The sequence below is a fragment of the Amphiura filiformis genome, chromosome 20 (genome assembly GCF_039555335.1).
Source record: "Amphiura filiformis chromosome 20, Afil_fr2py, whole genome shotgun sequence".
Classification (NCBI taxonomy): Eukaryota; Metazoa; Echinodermata; class Ophiuroidea; order Amphilepidida; family Amphiuridae; genus Amphiura; species Amphiura filiformis.
The window spans coordinates 48,201,492-48,219,111 of record NC_092647.1 but is presented as its reverse complement, the minus strand read 5'-3'; the positions used below and the strand labels follow the sequence as shown (position 1 = coordinate 48,219,111).

General features: G+C 36.6%; 1 long non-coding RNA gene across 1 annotated transcript in view; it reads right to left on the bottom strand.

The window, feature by feature from the left end:
• Nucleotides 1-7: 7 nt before the first annotated feature.
• Nucleotides 8-17,620, bottom strand: part of LOC140142757 (uncharacterized) — a 57,470-nt gene continuing 39,857 nt past the window's right edge. Inside the window, exon 4 of the long non-coding RNA XR_011857575.1 lies at nt 8-142. This is a non-coding gene — a long non-coding RNA (uncharacterized lncRNA). The remainder of the gene's footprint in view (nt 143-17,620) is intronic.

The following is a 17,620-nucleotide window of genomic DNA, read 5'->3' as shown; positions in this document are numbered from 1 at the left end:
TAGGGACTCTCTCTTCTATTACTACTTCTAGTTATGGTATGTGTTGGGTCATACAGCTTCACTTTATGATTTCTGTTATCATATTTCTGCTACGCAAAGGAGTCCAGCAAAAGCAGTTGTATTTTGTTGATATTCAGTGTACCTGCAAAAATCCCAAAAATGAGATAATGGTTGAATTAGTTGAATGAATGGATACTTTTAATCATGTGACTTCACAAGGGTTACAAGAAGACAAGTTGAGTGGATCCAGTGTTAATAATATCCTTCACATATTTAATGAATATGGAGTGTTTGATATGACAATGTAGTGACACAGAAGCTAGCTCACAGATTGTCATCTGGAATCTTAATAGTTTAGACCCAGATACCAGGTTATTCAAGTTCTCTAACCCGTCTAAACCGATATAAGACACACACCCCTACACCCCCACCACCACACACATCTAGACCCAAATGCCAAGAGCAAAATTGTACAGATTTGTTGTGAATGGACATTATTTTCCTTGCTCTTTTCCTTCTTTCTTTTCTTTTCATACTTGACAGCTTGGTTTAAGCAATAGCCTGGTCCCATCAGGACCAAAGCATGTGTTCATCCAGCCTGACTGGTTAAACAAACAAACAAACAAATAAAACAAACAAACAAATATCGCACCCTTTAGTTAATTGTGACCAGATGTAAACAAGATTTTGAGCCGAACAAGTGAGGTAAAGCATAGAAAATTGGAATTTACTACTAGCGCCCATGCATGTTACTCCCCGGGTTACTCCCACTGTTGTAATACGATACAATCCTCTGGGTGTGTTTATGTGTATCCCGCATGCCGTGTACGTACTGTGCATACATGTTCGACTAATATTTCTATTGTAATAATAAAACACTGGTTCCATCGTTTTATTCAAAATCTCGGATTTTGACAAAACTACAGCACCTAAAGTCTTGATTTTTGCAGAGTATCTTTATTGACTAAAGTAGATTACAATCGTGCAAAAAACGGAATTGTTATAATATGGCTTTAACATAAACTGAAACAGAAAACATCTGTACCAACTGGTTTTTGTTTTGTGACGGTAAATTTTGTATGTTTAGATCAAGTCACAATCGTAAGCCCGAAAACCACTTCAAGGTAGGTGCATAGTCCAGCTGCAAGTTGTTCTTTTATAAGGTTACATCAGGAAATCCAAATTAATCAATTTTCATTCAAATTGATGTCAAATTCTTTCTCAACCTTCCTGATTTAACAAAATTTTGAATTTTGACCCCTGTATTATCTTAAATATCCCACAGGTGATAATAGTTGTGCCTCATACTCCAGTCCCAAATATGCAAAAGACTACCCCTTACCCTAACTTGCATATTTGGTTTTATTGTACATGGTGGTTCAGATTCATTCTGCATCACCCGTAGAACAATAATCAGCAAAAGAAAATGTTTCATAAAACTGTCATAACCATCATATATGCCTTTCTTTGCAGCTGGACTACTGAGTCGGGAACACTTAACGGATACAAGACGAATGTTGAGGGCCTCGTTCCTCAAGACAAGACACCCCATGGCCATTGGCCCAGCTTACAAAGGCTCAAGAGGGCCGCGCACGTTAGAGAACACGCTGTGCATCTGTTTATGTTCTCGCCCCACACCATAGCGGGTAACCAAGTGGCACAGTCCCCTCGGAGGTGACATAGACGAAGGACATCGTGTAAACCAATCCCTCGCTGGCACTATGACATTCAATAGAGGCATCGTACTCTCACGGCATCTTCCCAGACAAACGATACAAACGCTAACATATATGGTATAGGAGGATGCACGTACCATAGCAATGTACTAATTTTGAATTTGCTTATTTTTTTTACTTTTACAGTATTTTCTAAATTTGGGTACATATTGACAGCTAACAGCCTTGCTTCAACTAGAATTCCTAAACCAAATCAATATAATTGAATACCTAAGTGGAAGAAGGGCCCAACTTCATCAAAACTGTTTTTGAGATATTAAGAAAAAACTTAAATATTTGTCAAAGTTTTATAGACGGAATGTTTTCATCTTCAAGGGACTTTTAATACATGAACATACAATATTACATACATTCAAAATTATATGTTTCCATGGCAATGTTCAGTTCTTAATACGAGCTGAAGTTGGGCCCTTCTTCCACTAATATATTATAGGTGCGAGTTCCGTAAGCAGATGTGTTATAAATAGCTACAGAAATTTGATAATCATCCATTAATTGCACAAGTAGAAGCATGAAAATATGTTAGCAAGAAAGTTTATTGTAGTGAAAAGCAGATTTCTTGGATGAACAAAATTCCTCTTTAACCCAATATTTGTGGAAGATGGGCCCAACTCCATGGAGTTGGGCCTTTCTTCCATGAAAACCATGATTAAGTGTCTGTGGAAGACTATTTAGAGAGTGGATTTTGGTTAATCTTTCACACACAAGAAAGAACAGTTTGCAGGCAATAAAATGCTGGGTCTAACTCATTTTTGTAAAAAAAATTGAATTGGGCCCTTCTTCAATTCAGGTATTGTGCCCAACCTCAAAATGTCCGAAACCTTATTGTGCATGAACTATGATAGTTGTCGCGCAAATAAAATGCAGTTCCTAAAGTTTCATTATTGATTTTGTGTTATCATTAATCAAGTCACCATCCTCAACACCATCCCCAAGAGTCATATCACCTTCATCATCACCTTGCCAAAATATTCTGTCATCTTGTTCCAACTTGCCAATTTATCTGTGAGAGATCCTTATAAAGTCTCCATAAGAGCCAGTAAGATTAATCAAGACAATAGGATATGTTGTTGAAACTGGTATAGAAGAGTCTTGTATCACAGACAGGAAACTCAGAGACTAACCTAACCTGTCCAAGCTAAGCATAGGAGAATAACATCAGCTGAAATGAGCTACAGTGAACCATGCTCACACAAGTCAGGAATCTCTTGCGCCCGATGTGCTTGCAGCAAGACACTTATGCACTTGCAGTGCACAGATGCCCTTGGCTCGCACCAAGCACTTGCCCCTCACAAACCAAGCCAAACTGAGCTTCTGACAAAGGCTAGGTAAGGGTATGGTAGGGGTACCTGATCAGGATGCTGGAATCTAGTGGGTAGTCCCACATTTGAGACCAACATTTACAGGAATGTTGCTGCCGGGGGGTCTCAACTTTGGTTTGGGTAGGGATGAGCGGCTGATACCTCAAAAAGTACCCGACCGTAAACCAAAGGACTAGAAATTCTACCAATTTTTTTATAAATTTTCGCAAATTTGGGTAAAGAAAAATTTGCACTTTTTTGATAAAATTTTGAAGAAAAAAAACACCCTTTCAAATTTTCATGAAATTATGGCCATCAATAAACCAAAATGGCTGAAAATCCACCCAAGTCTAAATGGCTGAAAATGTACCCCAAATCTGTCGTACATCCCCATACCCTCATTTCCAATATGACCATCCCCCTTGGTTTTTGCTGTCCAAATGGGTCATGTTTTTCACAGAAAAACGACTAGGTGCCAAAAACATAAAAATTCTACGCCGGGCAGTCGGACTTGATGACCAAGCACTACGCCGGGCAGCCAGACTTGATGACCAATGAAGATGGTGGGATCTAGAGGGGTGCCCACACTTGGGGAAAACATATATAGGGATGTGCTAATCCAAATAGGTTTATTTGCCAAAACCTTGACATGGATCAGGCCCATATGCAGAATTTGTTTTGGGGGTGCTGATTTTGAAAAAGCATACTCTTTCTCAAGGGGGCGATTTTGTGAAAAGTGGACTTTTTTTCCAAAATATGGACCTTTTTTGATATGAAACCCATAAAAACCCTGATTTACATGTAATCTGTAATTTATATAGGCCTACTGACAGTATATAAATTAACTACAAGTATTTGAATGGGGCTTCAACTTTTGTCAATACTGCCGTCTCTTCATTTTTTGCCAAATTTTTCATTTCAAAAATACCAAATGACAATTTGAATGACTTATCCTTCACTTTTAAGCAACTTATTATCAATTTTGATTTTTTTTTATACTTGCGCAGCTGGGATCACTGATTGGTTCTTTAATCATAAACCATTCACTTGACCCTGGCAGACCAGGGTAGAGTTAGGAACGTTCCAACTTATACACAAGATTGACCACAATAATATGATTGAATTCCAGATGCAGAAAAATACTCTGAATCAATTCTGAAGAAATTGTGTTAATCATATAGGGCCAACACACTAGCTACTAAAAACTTTTTCTTTCATTTATTTATTGGATTTTGGTCTAATTGTAGCTGAGAGTTTATATTTTCTGATATTTATTTTTTTTTCTGAGGAAATGGTGTTCATTGTCAGATATACGTCCTATATGCATATTTTTTGATTGGTAAAAGCAATACAGCAGCTGCTCGGCTGTACTGTAAAATTTTGGAAAAATTATGCATGTGAATAAGTAACTCAAATAAACTCCAGTCAGCATTATTTAATTACCAATTTATTTAATTACTACACCCCTGGCCGATTTTGTGCCTATTTTTGCATTTTTCTCAAAAATTGGTGACAAGTAAGATATGTATATGATAGTTCAGCAACTCAAGGAAAGTAGTTCTAATTTGCAATTCAAGTTGCATAATTCCACAACTTAGTGCTAGAAAAACTGGCATAAAGAGACAATGCCCATGATTTTGTTTCAAATGGATACCGATAGTTGTTAGTTTACATCTTAGCTTTATATTAAGTGGCAAATATAATATCCCAGATTACTGAACTCACAGAGGTTGCCAAAAACGTTTTAGAGAAGAATATACTGCTCCTGTGTGTATCATTCAGCAACGCCAAATTTGCATATGCAAATTAGGAATTATGGTGGTTTGGAAATGATTCTCCTACCTTAATCATTCACTTACCAAAAATAGTTTACCATTATACTATTCAACCTGTGCTGTTAATATACATGTTCTGCTGCTATACATTAAAAACAAATTTGCACAAAGGCATTTTGCATCATTCCACAAAGCTTGCCCTAGAAGCTTAATTTATTTTAACAAAACCCGCAAGAATTAAGCCCATAAATTTGAAATCTTGAATTATATATTTGAAACATGATTTTCAGGGTGTCTTCAATAACAGCTGTGGCATATATCATTAACAATAACCATGTATTCCCAAGCTGGTTAAAAAAATTGCTTATTTTGAATTATCTTTTAGGTATTGAATTTAAAATTTAAAGCAAACATTGCTGAACATTAATGACTTTTGTTGGCCTTGGGTTGTTGCAATCCATAACAATACCGTTTGCTCAACTTCAACAAAGACTCATTCAGTGAATAATTAAGTAATTTTTCCTCTGTTCTTCCATGAGACCCAGTGAACGAACAATTAGCAGACCACATAGATAAAGAATTAAGCCAATAAATTTAAAATCTTGAATTATATATTTGAAACATGATTTAAAATAATATATATCTTGATTTCAATCAATCTACACTTTAAAAGTTGAATAACAAGTAATTTTATAACAAATAAATAAAAATATATTTAAATGCTGAAAGAATCCATGTGTTTTGTTTCTTTGTTACTTTTTAAACGTATTCCTGACTGTCTGCTTCTTCTTCTTGCGTTATGTACAAGATACACCAAACAAAAGTGCAGTTGCACTGGGTTGCAGAATTGCACAGATAAAAAATATCTGTGAGGGATCGCTACGTGGACGTTTCTGCATTGGGTATGTACATCTAACCATGGTGGAGTGGGGTGCAGCACATAAATATACCTCCACTCCCCTTGCGTGACAGGTAGTACTGGGTTACGTCGTACCAGTAGCAATTTCTTGACCTGACCGATCTCGACCGACTGTGATTCTACCTGGGTCTGTTAATTATTTTGAGCAACATTGGGGCCTATGTGTTTTAATTATATATTAAATGCTGAAAGAATCCATGTGTTTTGTTTCTTTGTTACTTTTTAAACGTATTTCTGACTGTCTGCTTCTTCTTCTTGCGTTATGTACAAGATGCACCAAAGTGCAGGTGCAGTGGCACTGGGTTGCAGAATTGTACAGATAAAAAATGATCTGCCAGAGATTGCTATGTGGACGTTTCTGCAATGACCCAAAGGTATGTGCATCTAACCATGGTGGTGTGGGGTACAGCACATAAATATACCCCCACGCCCCTTGCGTGACAGGTAGTACTGGGTTACGTCGTACCAGTAGCAATTTCTTGACCTGACCGATCTCGATCGACTGTGATTCTACCTGGGTCTGTTAATTATTTTGAGCAACATTGGGGCCTATGTGTTTTAATTATATTTGGGAAATAAATAAACATAATAAAGGTTTGGTCATTTACTGCTACATGCCAAAGGCTACATGCTAGTGAATTCATCTCCCAACTAGGGCAGGAAATGTCAATACCCCTGCACTTAGTAACCCCTCAAAACTTTGTATCATTCCACAAAGCTTGCCCTAGAAGCTCAATTTATTTAAACATAACCCGAAAGAATTGAGCCAATAAATTTGAAATCTTGAATTATATATTTGAAACATGATTTAAAATAATATATATTTTGATTTCAATCAACCTACACTTTAAAAGTTGAATAACAAGTAATTAAATAACAAATAAATAAAAATATATTTAAATGCTGAAAGAATCCATGTGTTTTGTTTCTTTGTTACTTTTTAAATGTCTTTCTGACTGTCTGCTCCTTCTTCTTGCGTTATGTACAAGATACACCAAAGTGCAGTTGCACTAGGTTGCAGAATTGTACAGATAAAAAATGATCTGCCAGAGATCGCTATGTGGACGTTTCTGCAATGACCCAGAGGTATGTGCATCTAACCATGGTGGTGTGGGGTGCAGCACATAAATATACCCCCACTCCCGTGCGTGACAGGTAGTACTGGGTTACGTGTACCAGTAGCAATTTCTTGACCTGACCGATCTCGATCGACTGTGATTCTACCTGGGTCTGTTAATTATTTTGAGCAACATTGGGGCCTACAATCAAGTGCAAATTTCCCTGGGACACTTGTTCATATTTCGCGCCCTCTGTTCAATAAAACCGGTCATATGAAGTTCACCATGTGATATTTTATTTGTATTGTTTCCAACCTATTTCGAATCCCCTCCCTCCCCACCAACCAATGTTGGAGCAAAAATATAGGCCATTTAAAAAATGAAGTGTTTGGTATACAACATTGAATAAGGGGTGCGGGGAGGGTCATTGAACTATGAAAGTGTCCCAGCAAATTTGCACTTGATTGTAGGTGTTTTAATTATATTTTGGAAATAAATAAACATAATAAAGGTTTGGCCATTTACTGCTACATGCTACAAATCGGACCACGCCCGGGATCACACCCCTTTCAATGAATGCTTATTATTGTTATTTAACATGTTCTGAGTATAAGTACTTCAAGTTAATAACTTTTATACAGAGCTATAAATACAACTCAAAGCATGAAGAAATCAAACCATGCCCCTCTAAATTGGTAAGGTTTTTAAATGTTCAAAGTAAATTGTATACAATGAATACTTATTAATATGATCTGAGTATATAAAGTGCTTCACCTCCAAACAAGAACAGTTATCACAGACTGGATGTTTTTTAAAATGAGATGCCTTGGAGTTTCCCTTTTTCAGGGTGTCTTCAATAACAGCTGTGGCATAACAATAACCATGTATTCCCAAGCTGGTTAAAAATTGCTTATTTTGAATTATCTTTTAGGTATTGAATTAAAAATTTAAAGCAAACATTGCTGAACATTAATGAAATTTTTTGGCCTTGGGTTGTTGCAATCCATAACAATACCATTTGCTCAACTTCAACAAAGACTCATTCAGTGAATAATTAAGTAATTTTTCCTCTGTTCTTCCATGAGACCCAGTGAACGAACAATTAGCAGACCACATAGATAAAGAATTAAGCCCATAAATTTGAAATCTTGAATTATATATTTGAAACATGATTTAAAATAATATATATTTTGATTTCAATCAATCTACACTTTAAAAGTTGAATAACAAGTAATTAAATAACAAATAAATAAAAATATATTTAAATGCTGAAAGAATCCATGTGTTTTGTTTCTTTGTTACTTTTTAAATGTCTTTCTGACTGTCTGCTCCTTCTTCTTGCGTTATGTACAAGATACACCAACGTGCAGTTGCACTGGGTTGCAGAATTGTACAGATAAAAAATATCTGCCAGGGATCGCTACGTGGACGTTTCTGCAATGACCCCTGAGGTATGTGCATCTAACCATGGTGGGGTGGGGTGCAGCACTTAAATATACCTCCACCCCTTGCGTGACAGGTAGTACTGGGTTACGTCGTACCAGTAGCAATTTCTTGACCTGACCGATCTCGATCGACTGATTCTACCTGGGTCTGTTAATTATTTTGAGCAACATTGGGGCCTATGTGTTTTAATTATATTGGGGAAATAAATAAACATAATAAAGGTTTGGCCATTTACTGCTACATGCCAGAGGCTACATTGCTAGTGAATTCATCTCCCAACTTGGGCAGGAAATGTCAATATCCCTGCACTTAGTAACCCCTCAAAACTTTGTGAAAAAACTTGACATGTGTTTCGTTTAGATACCTTGAACAAAAATGTGGCAATTGCGGTAACCACAACAGGAAGACAGTGCAATTACATTTTTTTGCTTTTCATATTAAAACCGCTGGAGCAATTCAACTGAAAGCATGAACAAATTGGACCACGCCCGGGATCACACCCCTTTCAATGAATGCTTATTATTGTTATTTAACATGTTCTGAGTATAAGTACTTCAAGTTAATAACTTTTATACAGAGCTATAAATACAACTCAAAGCATGAAGAAATCAAACCATGCCCCTCTAAATTGATAAGGTTTTTAAATGTTCAAAGTAAATTGTATACAATGAATACTTATTAATATGATCTGAGTATATAAAGTGCTTCACCTCCAAACAAGAACAGTTATCACAGAATGGCATATATCACTAACAATAACCATGTATTCCCAAGCTGGTTAAAAATTGCTTATTTTGAATTATCTTTTAGGTATTGAATTTAAAATTTAAAGCAAACATTGCTGAACATTAATGAAATTTTTTGGCCTTGGGTTGTTGCAATCCATAACAATACCATTTGCTCAACTTCAACAAAGACTCATTCAGTGAATAATTAAGTAATTTTTCCTCTGTTCTTCCATGAGACCCAGTGAACGAACAATTAGCAGACCACATAGATAAAGATGTGGTCAAAGAGCAGACATCATATGTGACACAGACAACATGTTACATGTCACTACAGCCAAATCCAAGCTCCTCACTTTCCCAATCTTGCCAAACATTCAGCAGATTAGTTACAAAACTACAAAGTGAAGCTGCAGAAATGGCCTACAAAATGGCTCCTTAGATTCAACACAGGGAAATGCAAAACTGTGCATTTTGAAAACACCAACCCCGAAGTTAATTACATAATGCAAGGTGTAACACTTGAAGCCATACAGGAAGAGAAAGTCCTGGGTGTTTATCTGACTAGGGACTGCAAAGTCAATGTACCAAAGTGTACAAGTTTGATGTACAATTTACAAAGGCCAGGTTCAGAGTGTTATGGAGTATGCTAGATGAGTGCCTCAACCACCACCCTGAAGCTCCTTGACTTCATACAGAGCAAAGCATTGAGGATTATTGGTGTTGTCGAGCAGCAGGCAAGAATGGATCTTAACATCCCCTCTTAACATCACAGACAACAGGTGGTTGCTGCATCTGTGCTCTACAAGATGCACACCAGCTTGTGCCCACCAGACTTGAAAGCATTGCTGCCCAAGCATTATGTGAACAGACGAGCCACACGCACCAGTCTCTCAATGCCAAGTCATGCACTGACTGAGCCAGTCTCAAGAACCAGCAGAACTTTCGTCCATGTTGCAGTCCATGTTTGGAATGGACTCCCAGACAGTGTAGTTGGAGAGATCACTGTTTATGGAGCTCATCTTTCAGGATGATGATTTAGTAGAGGGTTCTTGTCACTCTCTAAGCTGCTGTGAATCATTGATTAGCCCATAATGATTACTAATAATAGTGCCCTGTTGCCTATATAAGGCCATGAATTATATGCGGGTTAAACATACATTCAAATTCATTAACAGAGACGGCGTCACCAACAGAGCTTACATCACACCACACCTGGAATACTGTGTTCAAGATTGGAGTCCTGGATTAAAGAAAGATCGCCACTCTGGAAAAAAGTTCAAAGGAGAGCTACTAAGTTGGACCCAGATATCAGAGATATCGGATCCATGAGGAAGAAGTGGTTTGTGCACTTTCATATCCCAATGTTTAAGGCAAAATTAGATATTGGATGAGAAGGATGTCTTCAATAACAGCTACACATAACATAATACACATATGCATATTAGGTCGACATCAGTAAACCATGTATTCCCAACCTGGGTAAAAATGTTTTTGAAAAATCTTAGGGTATTGACTTTTAAACGTAAGAACAAACATTGCTGAACATACTAATGAAATGTTACAATGTAAGAATGTGTTTGTTATTTAATATTGCAATATCATCCACCAGTGCAGCATAAAGATATGTACTTGAGGAAGCCATCCATCAAAGTGGTGGGTTGCCATTTGTGTATGAATTAATTCATGTTTAAAAACTTAGAAATTCAAGTTGTTTATTAAAGAGTCATCAAATTTGAATAAAAATTACTAACCAGGGTTGTAGCTACAGTGGGCTACACTCAGTTTTGGAGCCCACCACTCAGCTGCAATTTTAGCACTGGAGTCCACCACTCAAGAGGCCAAAATTGCACCATTTGAGTGAATTAGTCAAGAATTTGGTCCATTTTGGCAAAAAATTGCCACATATGCAAAGTTTTCATCAAATGCCACCCAGCACCAAAAATATCCTAGCCACAACCCTGTTTCTAACCAAGTGCTAATGATCACCTCAATAAGAATACCCTTACATGTATGTAAATCATACTTTTGAAGGGCATCTTGGCCAGAGTAGCAGTGGGCGAAAGCCCTTTGGCCAATTTTCAATTTTGGCCAAATATGCAAAATTTTCATCAAATGCCACCCAGCACTAAAAATATCCTAGCTACAATGCTGTTACTAATCAAGTCCTAATGATCACCTCAATAAGATTACCCATATATGTTTGTAATTCATACTTTTGAAGGGCATCTTGGCCAGAATAGCAGTGGGCGAAAGCCCTTTGGCCAATTTTCACTGTCAGTAGATTTCCCTATTCCAATGTTGCGTACTTTGAAGTTTGATACATTTTGTGTATTCCAAAGTACTATCAATCCTTAAAAGTAGTGTTTCAATGACTATAGAATCTGTGCATGCAGTGAGGAATATTGAAGTTTATTTTCAACAAAATTGATAGAAACGTTCATGAAGATAGATTAATTTCAAAGGCAGTGATTATGATTTGTTGTAGAGTGGACCTAAATATCCCATGCTGTGTGACTTTTGGCATTGTCTATGCATCAAAATACTGGGCTATTCCATACACCCTCTATGCATGGTAGACATGACCTTAATCTCCCACACAGATTGCAGGATGTAGATTTGAATGGAGTTTTTTTTGACATCTTAATTTTTTGACATCTTAATTTAACCTGGGTAGAAAATTTTTTTTAAACACTGTTCTCCCAAGATGCCAAGGGTAGGGTGTTTGGATCAGGCATATTTTTTTGGCTGCCAAAGACAGTGGACATGCTTTTTTCCTAATTTTAATGTACACCTTTATACAGAGTTGGGTGGGAACATTTTGTTTTACTCATCGGTTGAGGCAAAATTGTATTTTTCATCTCACAAGTGAGTGAAGGCATTTAGGGCCTACCATCATATTTAAATTGTATAGCCTATGGGAAACAAACATGTTTTTAAGGATGTTTTGCTTTACTCTAGAGTATACTTTAAACACTGATTAAGTGATTTGCATGTCCTTTCCTTTCATTTCTAGTACTCGGGGATGATCCCCCTTCTCTTTTCGAATAGCTCTGACACTTAACGTGCACAGGATTCGACTCTTCCTGTACACGGGACCACCAGCTTTACGTGACTTCCGAACCGCGAGACAACGTTCATACACTACATATTCTGCTTGTGTTACGTAGTGTATGGGGGCGAGAAGGAATTCTACAATTATATTCTATACTGCTTCGAAGCAGAGCTGCTTCACACTTTCAGAAAAATATCTCTGATACACTACCTCGCAGTAACTGAACATAATTGCAGTTGAATTCTCACCAAAGGCAAGCCCAAGGCTCGAACCCACGCAGATCCCGGCCGACGGCTCAGTGCCTTAGACCGCTCGACCATCTCGCCCTCTCAATAGATGTTTCTATCTGTGCTTTATAGACTGCCATGACACACAGCCTTAGATATACAGTGATGATTTAGTGTAGTCGAGTGGACCTAAATGGCCCAGGCTGTGAATTTTGGCAGTCGGAATCAGTGCTTAAAGTATACTCCAGGGTATACCCATCATAAAGCTTTATTTGATTGGTGCAGAAGCAGCATTAAACAATAATGACAATAACAACTTTGATAAAGATTTGGAAATCATGTTTAAAGATTTCCATGGTTACCTCATCTTCCTTGATATGAATTTGAATGAGTAACAAGTTACAAGAGATTCAATGTTTGGTGCGAAGGAGTTTGGTGTACATCATTTCAGAAATGGTGAATGGTGAATGATGAAAGGTTCCAAGTTCCAGTGATGTTCTAAAGTCTTGGGCAGATGGTTGAAAAGGTGCAGAACTCCAGTCAATAAATCAATATTATGCAGAATTCCTATCTTTTGATTGCTGCTAGAACTGCCCACGCTATCAGTTCAAATCTCAAGATCTTGGTGAGACTGTAAAGTTGCCAATGAAAACGGTGATGAAATGGTGATATTCTGTAGTTTTTCAGTTCAGTTCAGTGTTATTGTCAGTGAGTGTTTTACTTCATAATGGATGAAATTGAATTCATCATCAGGATAGTCTTCAGGATTTGTTAAGTTTTCACTCCAATTTGAAAAATCTTGCAGTAATTCATCCTTCATAAGTTCTGTGGTGGTACACTAAGATTGTTAGTGTTGCCCTTCAAAGATGAAACCGTTCATAATTTGACAAGGGTCTTCAATTCTTTTTGAAACATCAGCATCCAAAGTTGTGTAATTATTGGCTATCATGCCAGTCAGTCCTTTTTTTCCAATGATGACTACACCACAGTGTATCTCTCCTGTCACAATGATATCCCAATTAGGATATTGCACAAGTTTCAGCTACAAATCATGCTGCCCTTTATACATGGCTATATGCAATGGCTTCATTGAGTCACTGCTATCCATTCACAATGGTAATTCCTATCAACACTTCACCATTCACAGAAAGCCACCAACTGCTTCTTTGTTGTATGTCATTATTGCTTTTTATTCACAAGTTAATTAAAGATGGACAATGTTGCTGCACAAAATCATGGACTGAGAAAGGTGCGACAGCTTTGACAACAATGTGTCTTTTGATGTTTTTTTGATTATAATTATATTTCCATGTAAGGCCAAAAGTCTGTATCTGCACAAATCAAATGCAAGCTTCCTTCTAAGGGACGCACCATTTGATTCTCGGGGGGAGGGGGGTAGGAAGTTGGGATCGGGGAAAGAATTTTTTTCGCCACCAAAGGCAAGTTTTTTTTGTTTAATTTCATGCATTATACACAGTTAGGTGGGGAAGTTGGTTTTTTAGTGTTGGTGGGGAAAGTTTTTTTCCTCATGTAGTGGGTGAAGTTTTTTTTCAAAACTTCCTACCCCCACCCTGAGAATCTAATGGTGCATCCCTAATAGTTTTTTTCTCACTTGAGTCTATGATTACAATATTTTTTCATAACATCTATAATACCATTTTTCACCCAGATGTGGCAGTGACGTCAGTGCACATTTCATTGGGCACAGCTTCAAATTGCTAGCTTTCGGTCAAAGCACTGGCATAGATGTGCACATGCTTAAAGATGCCGAATAGATACGAGCGCTAAGCAGCCGTCTCAACTCATTGACATCACTGTCACATCAGGGCGAAAAGTCATAAATATAAGTAAAAATATTGTGTGACTTAATTAATGGCATTTTAAATCATGTATAAAGCTGCATGTGACTGATCCAGAAGCAACATTAAACTTCTGCATGACAATAATAACTGACTATTTGGGAGAGTTAGAGAATTCTTACCTAAGGCTTGAACACTCACAGATCATATTCTCCCGGCTGATGGTAGTGCCCACTTGGGCCTTTTTTTTTAAACAGCAGCCAACTTCTAAGTGCTTCTTTGTTGTATTTAAAAGATTTCACCTTATTTTAGTCATAAGTTAATTAAAAATTGACACATTTTGCTGCACAAGCTCATAGCCTGAAAAGTGCAACATGTTCAACAACACATGTTGTATGATATAATTTTTGATGTTTCCATGCAAGGCCAAAAGTCAGTATCTGCACAAGATCATGGCCTGAGAAAGGTGCAACATGTTTTACAACAAATGTGTCTTTTGATACATATATTTCCATGTGAGGCCAATAGTCAGTATCTGCACAAATCAAATGCAAGCTTCCTACTTATATTTATTTTCCTCACTTATGGTAAGAATATTCAAACCACATCTTATAAGGAATATTTTTTCATAACATCTATATAATTTTTCACCCTGATGTGGCAGTGACTTCAGTGCATATTTCATTGAGCACGGCTACAAATTGCTAGTGTTCGGTCAAAGCACTGGCATAGACATGCACATGCTTAAAGACGCCGAATAGATGCAAGCGCAAAGCAGCTGTCTCAATGCATTGACGTCACTGCCACATCAAGACAAAAAATGGTAAATATGGAAAAATGAGTAAAAATATTGTGTGACTTTTGGCATTATTTTTATGGACGATTTGAATCATTTAATTTTGAAAGCACTTTAAATCATGTATATCCATCATAAAGCTGCATGTGACCGATCCAAAAGCAACATTGAACATTAACTTCTGCATGACAATAATAACTTCGATAAGGGTTTGGAGAATTTGCCTCACAGAATATTTTTACATATTTTTTTTTCTTTTTTGGGGGTTTCTTTTTTTTTTTTTTTTTTTTTTTTTTTTTTTTCTTTTTTTTTTTTTTTTTTTTTTTTTTTTTTTTTTTTTTTTTTTTTTTTTTTTTTTTTTTTTTTTTTTTCTTTTTTTTTTTTTTTTTTTTTTTTTTTTTTTTTTTTTTTTTTTTTTTTTTTTTTTTTTTTTTTTTTTTTTTTTTTTTTTTTTTTTTTTTTTTTTTTTGTTTTTTTTTTTTTTTTTTTTTTTTTTTTTTTTTTTTTTTTGTTTTTTTTTTTCTGTTTTTATTTTACATCTTATTCTGCATGCATATATATATATATATATAGACTACGCCAAAGTGCCAACAACTTATCACCAGTAAACCATATCATTACCACAGTTTGAAGAATAATCTATCTTGTAGTATTTCTATGCAACAAAGACCATATTTTTGGTATACCTTTCAACAATCAATAACATTTTTCAATTATTTTTGAATGTGATGTTACTGTATCAAAAATGAAGTTTAAAAAATACCCAAATTCACAGTGCACAGCACTGTCTTGAGTGTGTTAACAAAGGAGATTAAAGCATGTATCATATACAATGCAGTCAGTTTCAAAAAGAGTAGGGTGTTTACCCTAACTGTCAAAATCACCCCCCTTTTGTTCACAGGGAGCCTTTAAGATTAGCATTTTTTTTTAGGATACCCTTCTGCATAAGCAGAAAAATCAAAATAAATTGTAGTAATGATTAAATTTTATAACCATCTGTTTGAAACACTACTGCATAATGAACTTCGGAGCAAAGAGTGAATTAGATCCCCTACTTCAGAAATTTGGATAAAAATAGAAGACTATGCTAAGCTTTCCAATATTGAAGTGATCAATTTTACAGGGTTTGCCTAGATGGTAAACAGATCAATGAAAATTTCTGAAATCCAAATGTTTTGATGATTCTTCAGAGAAAAAAACATGAATTTTACTATAGAATTTGCCTCCCCCATCCTGACATACAATGCAACCCACTACTTTGTTATTACTGATGACTCTTCAAATTGGAAGATGAAATATCTAAAACGTGAGTACGACCTGTAAAACATAATTTAACAATAATATACTTGTAAAAAAGCTTTAAAATGTTTGTATTTGGGAAGCTGACCACAGTAAATCATTCAGTCAACAGGGTTACATATGTCTATCAATGAACATGCACACACATCACATGAAAAGACAGGTGATAGCTGGAAAGACCATTATAAGCTACCATGGATCAAAGATAGCCAGGAGTGGATTGCTCATTTAGTATACCTGTGAAACCTGTGGCAAAGAGTGCTTCTCAACATGGAAGGCCTATGTTCTCAAGCAGCAGCCGGCCAGCACACCAAATCCACTGCATGAAGGCACAGGAGAGTCCAAAGGAGTAGTTGGCGCTCAGGTCTGCACTCCTCAAGTTGAGGTCAAATTTTGAGCTATGGTTATTGCATGGAGTACACTGAACTATGCCATTTCATGGAAATGAGATTTCTACCACACATGAAATTCATTCAGATTTTACAAAAAAAATCCACTGTCACCATCCAGGATTTGAACCTAGGACCACCAGTTTTGAATGAAGCTGGTGCTCTACCAACTGAGCTAATGGTTCAGTGATTTTTTAAATATTTTTAAAAATCCAAATAAATTTTATATGTGCTAGGAATCTCATTTCCATGAAATGGCATAGTTAAGTGTACTCTGTGCAACAACCATTTGACCTCAAGTTGTGGAGTGCAGACCTTAGAAGCTTAAAATACTCCTTTGGACTCTCCTGTGCCTTCATGCAGTGGATCTAGTGTACTGCCGGGCTGCTGCTTGAGAACATAGGGTAGGAGGTAGGAGATATACAGAAAATGAAGCAATATTTCCAGAAAGTTATCTGACGGCACAACAAGGTAGATAGCTAGGCTGGGAAAGAACCAAAAATGGACATCAGATGGAACAAACTCCAATAGTGCATCCATTTTGAAGGCAATGATCCTGTGTTGGTAGCTTCAAGGGTTCTAGCTTTGAAGCCAGGCCCTTATGCACTCTATTTCAAGAGACTTAGAGGTCATGTAGGGAATAGTTTTTTCTGGAGGATTTTTATCATTTGCCTCTATGATCGGGTTGATCCTACCGGGATCCTACGTGAGCCTAAGGGCCCCAAATGTCAAAAACAAAACAAAAGGGCCAGTCATTTTCTTCAGAGCTCAGAGATTGTGCACAGATTGTATATACCTAATAATCATATTGTTATATAATATATATGAGCCCCATATGTTATTATGGGCCAAAACAAAGGGCCAGTCGTTACTTAGTAAATCGAGCAGCTACAAATGCCCTATGTTGTACTGATAGCATACATTGTATGAGCATTATATCTTAGCATATGTACATGGACCACAGAAGTCAAACATAATTGGGCCCAGAGTCCCAAATGTTAGAACAAAGGGCTGGCTGTTTCTGATTGCATGTGAGCATTATATGTCCTTGTATGTACATGAGCCACATAGGTCAAATATAATGGGCCCCGAATA